Consider the following 13,788-nt stretch of genomic DNA (forward strand, 5'->3'; position numbering starts at 1 on the left):
TAGATCGTGCCAGTTGGGAGGCTTTGTATCTTCGCCATCCCTTTAACATGCTCATTGCTGGACCTAGCGGTTCAGGCAAAACCGAATTCGTCAAACGTTTGATCGAACATAAACATCATTTGATCGATCGGCCCCCTCAACGAATCGTGTGGTGTTACAAAGAGTGGCAATCGGCGTACAGCCTCTTGCGAGAAAGTCAAGGCGATTCCATCGTGTTTGTGGAAGGCATTCCTAAAGAAGACGACGGCATCGTCTCTGACTCCCGTCAAACCAATTTGGTCATTTTCGACGACATGTTAGGAGAAGACGAAGAAGAAATTAAACTGTGTTTCACGCGCAAAGGGCATCACTGTAATGCCAGTGTCGTTTACATCACCCAAAATTGGTTTCAACAAAGTAAAGCCCATCGCACCATCAGTCTCAATGCGCATTACGTGGTCTTGTTTAAAAACCCTCGAGATAAATCGCAAGTGCAAGTCTTAGCCAAACAGTTAGGAACGCCTTGGCTGACTCAGGCGTACGACGATGCCACTCAAACTCCACACGCCTATTTACTCGTCGATTTGAAACCTACGACTCCCGAGGATTTGCGATTTCGTACCCACTTGTTTCACCACTGGTGCCAAGACGGAGGGCCTGTCCTGTACACGTCTCCGTCCTCGACTTCATTTCACTCCCCATAAAAAAATCTATAAAAACCTCAGACCCTTTTTCGTCTGTCTCACACAGTGTGAACATGACGTCCCTTCAGTCGCATCTTCCCGTCAAATTGATTCGTGCCTTGTATGGCATCAGTCGAGAAAAAGATCCACAAACACGAGCTCGTGTCTTAGAAGCTAGTCTCAAAGAAGTCTTACGATGGTTCACGGTGACGGCACGTCAATTACTCCAAGGAATCATTCAGATTCCTCATCAAACCAAACGCTTTTTTGATCGAAACAAAGTCGCTTTGGTCCAACTGGCCGATCCCCGCATCGACACTCAAACCAAAAAACAAATCATTTTGAAACCTGGAGGGAGCGGTACTCTAGGAGGGGTCATCATTCGCTCACTCTTAAGATGGGATCCTAATGCCCCCAAAGTTATACCCAAGACAAAAGTCCAACGAAGCCCCAAGAAGAAAAAGACCAGGTCCCCAAGGAGAACTTCTCCAGTGGCAGGACCCTCCTCTGACCAGACACCACCACCCCGGAAAAAGAAAAGAAGCCCCCAGAAAAAGAAACAGAGAAAAAGTCCCCAGAAAAAGAAAAGTCCACAGAAAACTAGTCGCAAGAGAGGCACTTCGGCCAGGACGCAACCTTACACTCGCAAACCACGATCTACCACGGCAGTGACTGCGTCTCCGGCATCCTCACGTTTGTCCACTTCTCCGTTGATGACACCAGGAACTGAAGTGTACTTGGAGACATTGATTACACCAAGAACTTCTCCGTTGATGACCCCCAAAAGAACTTCCCCAGTGGCAGGACCCTCCAATTTAGTGACAGTGGCTGCTGCTCACAAAGTACCTTCTCCCAAAATCAAAGTCCATGAAAGATCGGGCATGTTACAAAGTTTACTGGATTTGTCCAAGCAAGAACTGGCTCGATTTAGTCCGTTGCGTACCCCTGCACGACGTGTCATGCCTGTCATCAAACTGATACGACGTAAAGACAATCAGTGACGACGCGTTCCAGTATAAAAAAGGCCTGTGACCAAGTCGGGTATCAGTGTTTTCTTTTGGTGCCCCTGAAGACTCAAAGATGTCACCCTCCAGAAAACCCCAAGGAAAGAAAAGGAAAGGACTGCCACCACGTTTAGCCAAACATGGGGACATGTTATCTGTCCTGTCCAAAGCTTCTCCACCCCTACGAAAAAAACTCATTCAAACAGCCTCCAAAGAGGTTATCGATACCGTGTGCGAATGTTGTTTGAACGTTTTGAAAGGCACGATCCCTTTGTCCAAACACCAGAAACAATGCTTAAGCAAGCATCGTCACGTTCTTCGCCAAATGGTTCGAAAGAAAATTCCCATTCGTCAAAAAAAGAAGATGTTGGTCCAACGTGGAGGCATTTTGCCTCTCTTGTTAGGTCCCATACTGAAAGGAGTCTTGGGAACCATGTTGGGAGGACTGGTGGGAGCAAGATAAAAAGGCCTCGGATGTCCCAAGATCTCAGAATCGACCCCTGACAACCCCATGGAAGGACGAAAACTAGCTTTAGTGCCTTACAAACGATGGATGGAATACCATCGGTGGCAAGAACAACGCACCCCGCATTTACCTCCCAATCCCAATTTGAGCGAAATGTCCCAGTTACAACACGAATTGCAGTCCTTGATGGATCGCCAAGATTTGTCCGAAACAGAAAAATCGCAAAAGTACGGTCAACTCTTGCAACGACTGCAACTCTTTCACCAGAAAGCTTTAGACGAAACAGCTCTACCCACTCTGAAAGATTTTAAGACCTTGATGAAAAGTCCAGCACCATCACCAGTACCAGTACCAGTACCACCAGTACCAGTGACCAAGACAGAAAAAGGAGAAGAAGAAGAGGAAGGGTTTCAAACTCCACCCGAAAAAGTACGCAAGTTAACAACACCACCTACCTCCAGAATTGGATGGATTAAAAAGATGATGGCCACCCCTTCTTCCTCACAAGAGAAAAAGAAAGTGAAGACAGAAGTGAAACAAGAACCGATATCCCCCGCTCAGACATCCTCCTCTTCAACACCTATTGCCGGCCGCACACGCAAAGCATTGCAATCCAAGAAAGTACCCCAAGAGAAAAAGAGTAGCATCCTCCAAGAGTGGGTGTCTTATTAACACAAAAAATAAAAATGGAAAAAGTCTTAGCCAGCATTTACTACGATCCCTCCCATCCTGCAGGTTACGCAGGAGTTCAAAAATTGTATCGTGCTGCCAAAACTCGACTGAAAAGTCTCCGTTTACCTCAAGTGCAACGATGGTTACAAGAACAAGCTACCTACACTTTACACAAACCCATTCGACGCAAGTTTGCCAGAAGTCGCACCCGAGTGGGACATCGAAAACATTCTCGAACGCAGAACCCGTAAAGTGGGCAAACGACGTGTCAAAGAAGTCATGCCCTTTCACACAGACGCAGCTACGTCGACCACTCCTCCTTCACCTAGTTCTTCTGTGCAAGATTTACAAAAACAACCCTTGTGGGTGTGGTGTGGAGAACGTGTGCCTAAAACGCAAATCGTCTTTTTCTGCCAAATCTTCGTGGTGTATTGTGTCATCGGGGCAGCCATCACCAATTTGAGTTTGCAACAAGGAGACAAACAATTGTGGACCATTTTATTGAGCAGTTGCATCGGTTACCTGCTTCCTAATCCCTCCCTGAAATTCACCTCGAACGGGAACCCCGGGAATCTTGTGTCCAGTGCCAGTGCCAGTCACCACTTCAATCAGAACCAGAACCCCATTTCAGACGGAGACACGCCTCTGACGTCCAGTAACCCCTCGGACAGCTACAGAACTCTGGAATTATGAGTCACCAAAACCAATTTTACTTAACTTTACCCAGTGACAGTTCCATGGAGGTGTTTCCCAAGAACACGTTGTGCTGTTACAAGGCCAAATTACCTCAGGCCATCCACTTAGATCACGAAGCCCATTGGGAAGTGGCTTTAGTAGAAATGATTCACCCGACCCAAGTCCTCAATGTCCTTCCCAATCAAAATTTTTTTGATGTGGAAGTTCATGACGAGCAAATGCAACAGTGGATGGATAGCAATGTCAAATATGACAAGAAAACCCGTACACAAAAGTACACCACCTATCACTTGTTCATTCCCCCAGGCTATTATTTTAGTGGTCAACATTTGGTCAGCATCATAACCTCCAGGTTTAATGTCGTGTTTCTGAAAGCTTTGGAGCATGTCAACAAAAATGTCACCATGGAGTACCACAAAGCAGCTCGTCGCTTCTTGATGAAATTTGAACGGAGTAAAATCATGTCCATTTTATTTTGTCCTGAATTGTTTGACATGTTGGGCGGAGACATGGACATGAGAAAGACTATGATCAAGAAAAACGAATTACCCATCGTTTACGACAACGAGTCTTTTAGCAAGTTATTTCGTGCCCCGGTAGAACTGAACCAAGGACTGAATTTGATGTTTGTGTATTCCGATGTGGTGGAGTACAACGTGGTGGGACACACCTCCGTGCCGTTACTGCGTGTCATTCCTTTCAAAGTAGATTCTGCCACGAACGCTGACGAGGAAGGTGGAAACACTTACCACGTCCACCGCGAATTTGTCCATCCTCACTATTTGCCTGTCAGCAAGTCGTATTTGGACACGGTCAACATTGCTATAAAAGGAGATTTGGGACAAAATATTCCATTCACCAAAGGAAAAGTCACCGTGAAACTCCATTTTCGAAAACGGTTCTCTCACGACTCTTAAGTCATGTATCCAGTGTACCGAGGGGTTGCTCGACAGCGAGGACACGGCTTAGGAGATGTGTTAAAATCGGCCTTTCGTTCGGTGGCCCCGGTGTTGAAACCGATGGTGACACGCGGATTGCACGCCTTGAAAGATGCGGCACTGACGCAAGGCAAAGAATTTCTCCAAAATGTCATCATCGACAAACAAAACCCTAAAGAAGCCTTCATGAGGGCAGGCAAAAATGTCTTGCTGCAAACGGGCAAAGACATTTTAGGCCAACGAGAAACACCTATAAATGCCCTGCACGCTACCGAGTCAGGCATTCAGCAAGGACAAGGCAGAAAGAGACGACGAAGAAAACACCCTTTCACCAGACTTCAAGCGAGAAAGGCCAAGAAAAGAAGAACCGTTCGAGACTTAGACGTTTTCGATTATTGAGAAAAGAGACAAAAAAAAAATGATGCACCGAGAATCTTGCGCTTGTTCCAAGACGGAACTGGATCTGTTTGCCATGCCCCCCACGATGATGACGATGCAAGAATCCCAGTGGGTGGAATTTCACCCCGTCTCCTCACTGACCGATTCCGCTCCCATCGAGTTTGAAATCAAAGGACAGCCCGAATATTACATCGATCTGAATAGCAGTTACTTGTACCTGAAAGTCAAAATTCTAGATAAGACTGGAGGTGCTATAGACGATGAAGCAGTAGCTCCCGTCAACAATTTCATGCATTCCTTGTTCAGTGGATTGGACTTGTACTTGAATAACAAACTGGTCAGTAGCAGCATGGATACTTACCCTTATCGTGCCTACCTGGAAAATCTCTTGACGTACGGAATAGATGCCAAGAACACTCATCTCAATGCCTGTGTGGTATAGGAAGCTGACGAAACTACCAAGTTTGAAATATTGGAAACTGATGAAAAGAAAGACAACAATGATGGATTTGTAGAACGAAGAAAGAGAATCACGGGAGCCGACACAAGTTTAGAACTGATGGATCGTTTGCATTTGGACATGTGGTTGCAAGAAAAGTATTTGCTGAACGGGGTGGATGTCCGCCTGAGACTGAATCGTAGCAGTGCCGCTTTCCATTTGATGGCTGATAGTGACGGTTACAAAACCAAAATCCTAGAAGCCAGACTCTACGTACGCCGTGTGGAAGTGTTACCTAAAGTGGGAAACGACATCAGTCAGACGTTGAGCAGAACGACTGCCAAGTATCCCATACGACGCGTGGAAGTGAAAACCTTCACCATTCCCAAGGGACAGCGATCCATGATCGAAGATCATCTGTTCCAAGGACAGTTACCCAAACGTTTGATCGTTGGTATCGTCGAGAATACAGCCTTCAACGGAGCTGCCGAAAAAAATCCTTTCTACTTTCAACACTTTGGCGTGTCCAAAATCGAAGTCAGTCGCGATGGCAAGACCTTGTGTACCCGACCTTTCGAACCTGACTTTACCAAGAAGAATTACTTGAGATCGTACTTGTCCCTGTACGAAGCCACCGGACAGTTAGGAACCAATACCAGTCACGGTATTACGTACGAGGATTATGCAGGAGGCTACGCTTTGTGGGCTTTCGATTTCACTCCAGACCAAGGCAGCGACGAGGGACATTTCCACCCTATAAAATCCGGCCAGATTCGTGTGGAAATTCAGTTTAAAGACCGAGACCGTGATGAAACGGTGAACGTCATCCTGTATGCAGAATTCGATAATACCATAGAAATCAACAGTTTGAGAGAAGTCATCCTAGATTACTAGAAACCATGGAAGACTGTTATCCCTCTTTACCTAGTGGAGAAACTTTTAGTGTTGGATTATTGTTAAAAATGTTAGAGTTGTTGTTGTTTAGTGTTAAGTGATTTTTGAATAAAAAATGTTGTGTTTTGAAAAAAATGCCTTTGTCTTTTGTTTAGTTATAAGAATGTTGGATTGATGCTCTTTCATTTCTTACTATCCCTCTCATGACACTCACTAAACGTTGCGACTCAAAAACCGTGTGGGGGATGTTTTCCTTCACGTCCGCGCTTTGACTTTAAGAACCGGGTTGTTTCCAGTCTAACCATCCATTGTCGACTCATCCTCCTAAGAAGATGTGCTCCAAACTAGCTAAACTCAACGAAGCCTACGTGAATTTGTATAGGGTCAGACACAGTCTGATACCGAAGCCAGAAGAAATAGAGAATGTGAGAATGTTAAAAATCACTGAAGACCTGATAGAAGAGCTCTTCAGAGAAGAAATGAACAAGGAAAAAGAAGAATGGACAGAGAAGTACAGACTTCAGAGACAGCAGCAACAACAACAACAACAAGAGCAGCAGCAGCAACCTGAAGCTGACAGAGGCTTTGTCGATTGTCGTATCGACACCAAAGAGTTCTTCTTCTCTTTCCGAAGAAGCAGACCTATCGCCAGAAAGTCTATCCTCAGAGGACATCGCATTCTTAGAAACTAAAAAGAATGCCATAGCAAACAAAAAAACAGCCCTTTTCAGGGCTACCCCAATACTCTAGTAAAGAAATAACGATCGATTTGCCAATGTGTGTAGGTAGAGTAGTGTGTAAATAAACACTAACTCTTTTTTAAAAAATGTGAGGGTATGTGATTGTGTGTTTGTGTTTGTAAGTGGTTAAGTAAGTTGGTATGGATAGTAGATTAAAAAGATGTCTTTTTTGGTGTTTGAGGTGTATATTAGGAGTTAGATTGGATTGCTTTGTGTATGTGGATAGTCTATTGAAGTGATTTATAAAAAATTTTAAAATAGTGATGGGTAGCATAAAAAAAGTGAGTGAGTGTTTCTTTTAGGTCGGCGCGTTCTTTTATGGTCATGATCTAGGTAAGATCAATTTTATGTTTTTAGGGGATGTTTTCGTTCACGTCCGCGCTTTCACTATAAATTGAAACTCGTTCGGCAGTCCAGCTACCCTTGTTGATTGATCAACACCAAAAATGAACACGAGACTGGAGAAACTGTTGGAACTTCATGTGCATCTGGAATATGCCAGGCGCATATTAAATGAACTGTCCGCGGAAGCCATTGTGGAGGAGGGAAGGATAAGAGAGGAGGAGGAAAGAAGAAACAAAGAAGAGGAGGAGAGAAGATATAAAGAAGAAGAGGAAAGAAGATACAAAGAGGAGGAGAGAAGATACAAAGAAGAGGAGGAGGAGGAGGAAAAGGAGAGAAGAAGAAGAAATTTCAGAATCCCAGAGAGCGAAAATTGGGATTCTGAAGCGACATATCCTGCCTCTGCTCTCTCCCCCCAAAAGGTAAAAAGTAACTGGGGGATAAGATGTGTATGCGGCGCCAGGCCTGGAAGGTGTCACCATTAACCAGGTGTCCATGAAGTTCCAAAAAAACAGCTCTTTTCAGGGCTACCCAATACTCTAGAAAAGAAATAACGATCGATTTGCCAATGTGTGTAGGTAGAGTAGTGTGAATATAAACACTAACTCTTTTTTAAGATAGTGTGAGGGTATGTGTTTGTGTGTTGGTGCTTGTAAGAGCTAAGGTATGTTTGTGGGAATAGTAGATTATGGGTTTCTTTATTGTTTCTTAGCGTAGGTGAAGAGTATAGTTAGGGTTCTGTAAGCGCTCACGTACGACTGTGTGGATAGTAGATTATGGATTTTGTTTATTGTTTCTTAGCGTATGTGGAGAGTATAGTTAGGGTTTTGTAAGCGCTCACGTACGATTGTGTGGATAGTAGATTATGGATTTTGTTAATTGTTTCTTACCGTATGTGAAGAGTATAGTTAGGGTTCTGTAAGCGCTCACGTACGATTGTGTGGATAGTAGATTATGGATTTTGTTTATTGTTTCTTAGCGTATGTGGAGAGTATAGTTTGGGTTTTATTATATGAAATGAAAAAGTAGGGGATATTTTCCTTCACGTCCGCGCTTTTGGTATAAGAACCCACAGTATTCGTCGTTCAAACTATTCTACAAAGAATAATCTAAACAAGATGACGCAAGTGACTGATTTATTTAATCAAAAATTGAGGCATATCTATTTCTGGATAATAGATGCAGAATATGCTATAGAAAGGATACAAAAGGAATGGGAGTATGAAGATAAAGAACACTTGGTAACCAGTCAAGTCGAACGTATAAAGGCCGCCAGACATATAATAGAAGGAATGATAGAAGATGAAGTCAACAAATCAAGAGGATTTATTGACCCACCTTATGTAAGAGTGGGGAGTTTGAAGGAAGCACTGGATTATGTCATCCAAGTCCGGTGCTTCCTAGAACATATAGTGTATTGGACGGAGTTGTCATATATGAAGAGGGGACTGAACAGGTTGAAAAAAGGAGAAGAAATAATGAAACAAGTGATGACCCAAGAAGTAGAAAACATAAAGGAAAGGTGGACTAAAGAAAGAAAGGAAGAACAGAATAAGAAGAAGAAATTAGAATTCGACCAACTGAATAACAACTGGATGAAAATACAGGCCAAGTTCCGAGCCATGGGTCACCCGGACTGGATACCAGAAACAGAAAAGAAAAAGAAGAAAGGAATGATGGACAAAATAAGAGGATGGTGGAAAAAGTTAAGAAGTTAAAAGAAGAAGAAGAAAAAAAAAACCAAAGGCCCTTTTCAGGACCAGCCATATTTCTCGAAAAGAGATAGCCTTTCAATTGCCTACCCCTTTTTTTTAAATTTAAATTTAAATTTAAATTTAAAAAAATTAAAAAAAAAATCCCATATTTAATTCCCCTTGTCCCTAGACAGACCCAAACTCTATTCCCCATGTTCAATTCCCCTTGTCCCTAGAGTGACCCACGATTTTTCTCCATGTTCAATTCCCCTTGTCGCCAGAGTGACCCACGATTTTTCTCTATGTTAAATTTCCCTTGTCGCCAGAGTGACCCACGATTTTTCTCCATGTTAAATTTCCATTGTCGCTAGAGTGACCCAGGGGTCTCTGTAAGGTGGCGCTATACAGTTTCGCATTTTGCATAGGGTTAGGAATTTAAAGAAAAAGAATGTCCCCGGCTTTCCTCACTGGTTATACTGGCTATTTAAAAAAGACCTTGTATATCTTAGGTATAATGCAAAGAACCTTTAATTCCCTTTATTTTGGTGTATGATTGATGGGTGTACTATGGGTTATAGAGTATACAGCTTGGCCTTACTTCAAATGTGCACCTTTCAAAAAAGTGCTAGCTCTACTTGGTCATTTTCACTTCCTGAACTTCAGAGGTCATTTGTATAAAAAAGAGCCGATAACTTTTTTTACATTTTATATATTTGGTAATTCATTCATTGCACTTTCAGAAGCTGGTATTGTCTAGTCTGGCAAAATTCATTTTCCCTATTTTAATAGCTGCTATGTATAGTGTACTTTAGACTAATTCAGACTGATTTTTTAACACAAGGGAGCAGTCATTTTAGTTAGCAGTGTGCTTAAATCATGTAAAATTTCCAAAAGTACAATATCCAAAAGAAATATCATCCACATTACATTAATGTAGCATAGAGGTATGCAAACATTCTCTCCACTGTGCATGTTTTAAATGCGAACTACTTCACCTTACATACGTCACTCTCTCAAAAGTACATATTATCTGGTGAGCGCCACCTAATGCTAATTCCCATTGTCGCTAGGGTGACCCCATTCACTACTTACATTCTTTAGCCTTATTTTACATGCATAATGAAGCTTAAGTGCTTGAAATTTTTGTCTCCAACCGCCACTACACAGAGAGGTCCCGACACATCAAGTGCTCTTTGTGTAGCCCAAAATGGAAAAAAAAAATAATGGGGGTATTGGTGTGGGTGAATACCTTCAGCAATCAAGCGAAGCAAAATAAAATGGAAGGAAAAGAAAGCATAATAGGAAAAGATAAGAATTGTTTATTTCAGACTACCAAGTCCATACATCTAAATTAGAATATAAAGTAAAAACATTGTAAACATAAAAGAACATAAATATCATAGGTACAAGTATACAGATACAGCCGAATTGTGCACCCAGTATCGCGAAAAGGGTGTATGACATGTCGCAGAACGCCACTGGAAGAATGTTTTGCAAGATGGCCACACTTTCAGTGAACCCATGTGAAGTGAAATGCTCTTCAATGAACCCATATGAAGAGCAGTGCCCGTATGATGAGGACGGCAGTATCGGTCTGTGCACCTATGAGACCTGGAAAAATACGAATCAGACAGCATAACACGGCAGTAGGAAGTGATATGATGACGTATACAACAACGGAAGGCCGTACATCTAAATAAAATTATAAAATAAAACATTGTAAACATTGTAAACATAAAAGAACATATATATGATAAAGACAAGTATGCAGATAATGCCGAAATGTGCACCCCATATCGCGAAAAGGGTGTATGACATGTCGCAGAAACCCACTGGAGGAATGTTTTTGCAAGATGGTCACACCTTCAATGAACCCACGTGAAGTGAAATGCTCTTCAATGAACCCATATGAAGAGCAGTGCCCGTATTATGTGGACGGCTGTATCGGTCTGTGAACCCACGAGACCTGGAAGAAGAATTGGAAAGCATAAGGTGTCGCTCTACAGTTTCCTTTTTGCATAGGTTAGGATTTTAAAGAAAAAGAATTTCCCCGGCTTTCCTCACTGGTTATACTGGCTATTTAACAAAGATCTTGTATATCTTAGGTATAATTCAAAGAACGTTTAATTCCCTTTATTTTGGTTTATGATTGATGGGTGTACTATGGGTTATAGAGTATACAGCTTGGCCTTACTTTAGATGTGCACCTTTAAAAAAAGTGCTAGCTCTACTTTTCATTTTCACTTCCTGAACTTCAGAGGTAAATTGTATAAAAAAAAGAGCCGATAACTTTGTTTTTACATTTTATATATTTGGTAATTCATTCATTGTACTTTCAGAAGCTGGTATTGTCTAGTCTGGCAAAATTCATTTTCCCTATTTTAATAGCTGCTATGTATAGTGCACTTTAGACTAATTCAGGCTGATTTTTTTAACACAAGGGAGCAGTAATTTTAGTTAGCAGTGTGCTTAAATCATGTAAAATTTCCAAAAGTACAAAATCCAAAGAAATATTAAACACATTACATTAATGTAGCATAGATGTATGCCAACATTCTCTCCATTGTGCATGTTTTAAATACGAACTACTTCACCTTACATACGTCACTCTCTCAAAAGTACATATTAACTGGTGAGCGCCCTCTAACACGGCAGTGGGAAGTGATATGATGACGTGTACACCAACGGAAGTCAGCACTAAATCACAGATTGGAAATTATAGGCGTATATATTTCTTAAGACTGTCTGAGAGACCCTGCTTTGTACCCACTGTGGCTGCCCTATCCTAAACTATGAGTTTTGAATAATTTAGGGTTAAAACCGCATGTCAGGAGCTCTGTGTGCAGGGCTTGGTTAAACTCTTGCCTTGTTATGGGCACCCCACCCCCCACATAGGTAAGGAAGAGTGGTCCCGCCTGACAATCCCGCTGTTGTAAATAATAGAGCAGCGCGTGGACAGGGCACTGGTTTTGTACTTTATGGGTTAAGCCACTTAGACGAAAAAGGGTACCATTAAAGTGTTTGTAATGCGTAAACTGGACAACTAAACCATCGTCACTAATCCAAACCTGAGAAAAATGAAGCAAGTTTGGATTGCTGCAGCCAGGCGGTCTAACGGTCATTTCCCCTACCCGCAGAAAAGCATGAAATGCAAGAAAAAACATCGACCCGCACAAAAAGCATTGTGGTTAAATGTAGTCTGGCATCTGTGTGCGGTAAATGTTTATAAAGCGTTTGCCGTAGTTTTTGAATAAAAAAGAAATTCGTTGGCTCAGGGATATTTTTAGTTTGTGCACATAGATAATAGCCGAGACATAGGTAGATATGGTTGATGGTGCATAGTGAGCCTTAATTCTGGAGAGTGGAGAATCCAACCAAGTTACCTAAAATAGCTGATTACGTCTAGAGCTTAATCAGCAACCACGTGATCTGACTTAAAGGAGACCAGAAACCAATGGAAATATAGAATAATAATAAAAGTACTATAGCAGAAAACCTTTTTCTGAAGTATCATCTGCGACCGTAATGCCAATATTTAAACATTGGCCTATCTTCTAGGAGCTGAATTTCCGTGACCTCGTATGCAAAATTTCCGCGCCTATTCGGTTACTTTCGGGACGTGACGTCATAGTAGCGACTCCAGCAGCCCAAGTGGGAGTTGCCGGCGTAAAAGACAATACCGTTTTGCGTTGCTTACGGGTGTAATAGAACATTAAGAAAAGCCTGTTGACATAAAAAATTCTTTTCCGAAAGATGAAGGCATAATGAAAGAATGGGTACATTATTCCAAACGAGTCGATTTCAGAGCAACACCATACAGCACTATGTGCTCGTTACATTTCTCAAAGGAATGTTACGAGAGGGATCATGAAAAAATAGCAGCTCAAAGATACGCAAATGCTAGGCCTAGACTAAAAGTTGGCGCTGTTCCAGACATACCTTTGGACATTTTAAATCCTGGGAAAAGTGTTAAATGTGTGAGTTACGAAAACAGGCAGAAGGACGAGTAAGTGACCACAAAATGCAACAATCAATCCAAACATCTTTTATCTAAAAACAGCAGTGCTAAAAACAAATCTGATAGTCCGACACCCTGGGCCCCTTCTGGTTTTAGTTCCGGCCCATCCTGTATTCAAAGTGAGGTGCCCGTCAGGCTTGTCGAAACAAAAATTGTTTGCCTGAGGAAACTTTGATTGTGCTGGTGAAATGAGTAAATGTATTTTCAAGATGTTGACATACATGCCTTAACACGGCACAATCTAAATCAAATCACCACTGTCCTAAGTGAAATTTAGATTTGATTTTAATCAAATGGAACCTTTTCTAAAAATAAGATTCTAAACCTGTCGTGTTTCGAGAAAACACAATTTTCAGTAATCTTATAAAAATTTAAAAATTTAAAAAAAATGCATTGTATACATGTAGTATGCATAAACGGTAATCTGTAATAATTGGAACTGATATAAAACTATTCCTTGGGCAGTTTAAAAAGCAGCGATTAAAAAAAAAGAGGTCAAAGTTTCACATTAACTGTCTGACAATAGAACGGGGGGGGGGGGGGAGGGGACTAATGACCCCCCCCCCTTGCCCCAATGTGCGACCGCCCATTTGATGTGCCTTTTCTCCCTGTGATACGCCTTATTATTCCCCCATGACAAGCCCCTTTTGCATATTCTGGTCACTTCTGGCTAAATTGCAAAATAGCTAAAGTTTTGATTTAAGTACGCAAACGATAAAGCCGGTGTGACTAATGAACATAATCCTTATTCTTGCATTGATCTTGTAAAAAAGACTGCCCTTCATACTTACTTCAAAGAAACCATGTTCGACAGTGTGTGTATG

Source organism: Sinohyriopsis cumingii, chromosome 1, assembly GCF_028554795.1.
Source record: "Sinohyriopsis cumingii isolate HCF-2022 chromosome 1, ASM2855479v2, whole genome shotgun sequence".
NCBI classification, from domain to species: domain Eukaryota; kingdom Metazoa; phylum Mollusca; class Bivalvia; order Unionida; family Unionidae; genus Sinohyriopsis; species Sinohyriopsis cumingii.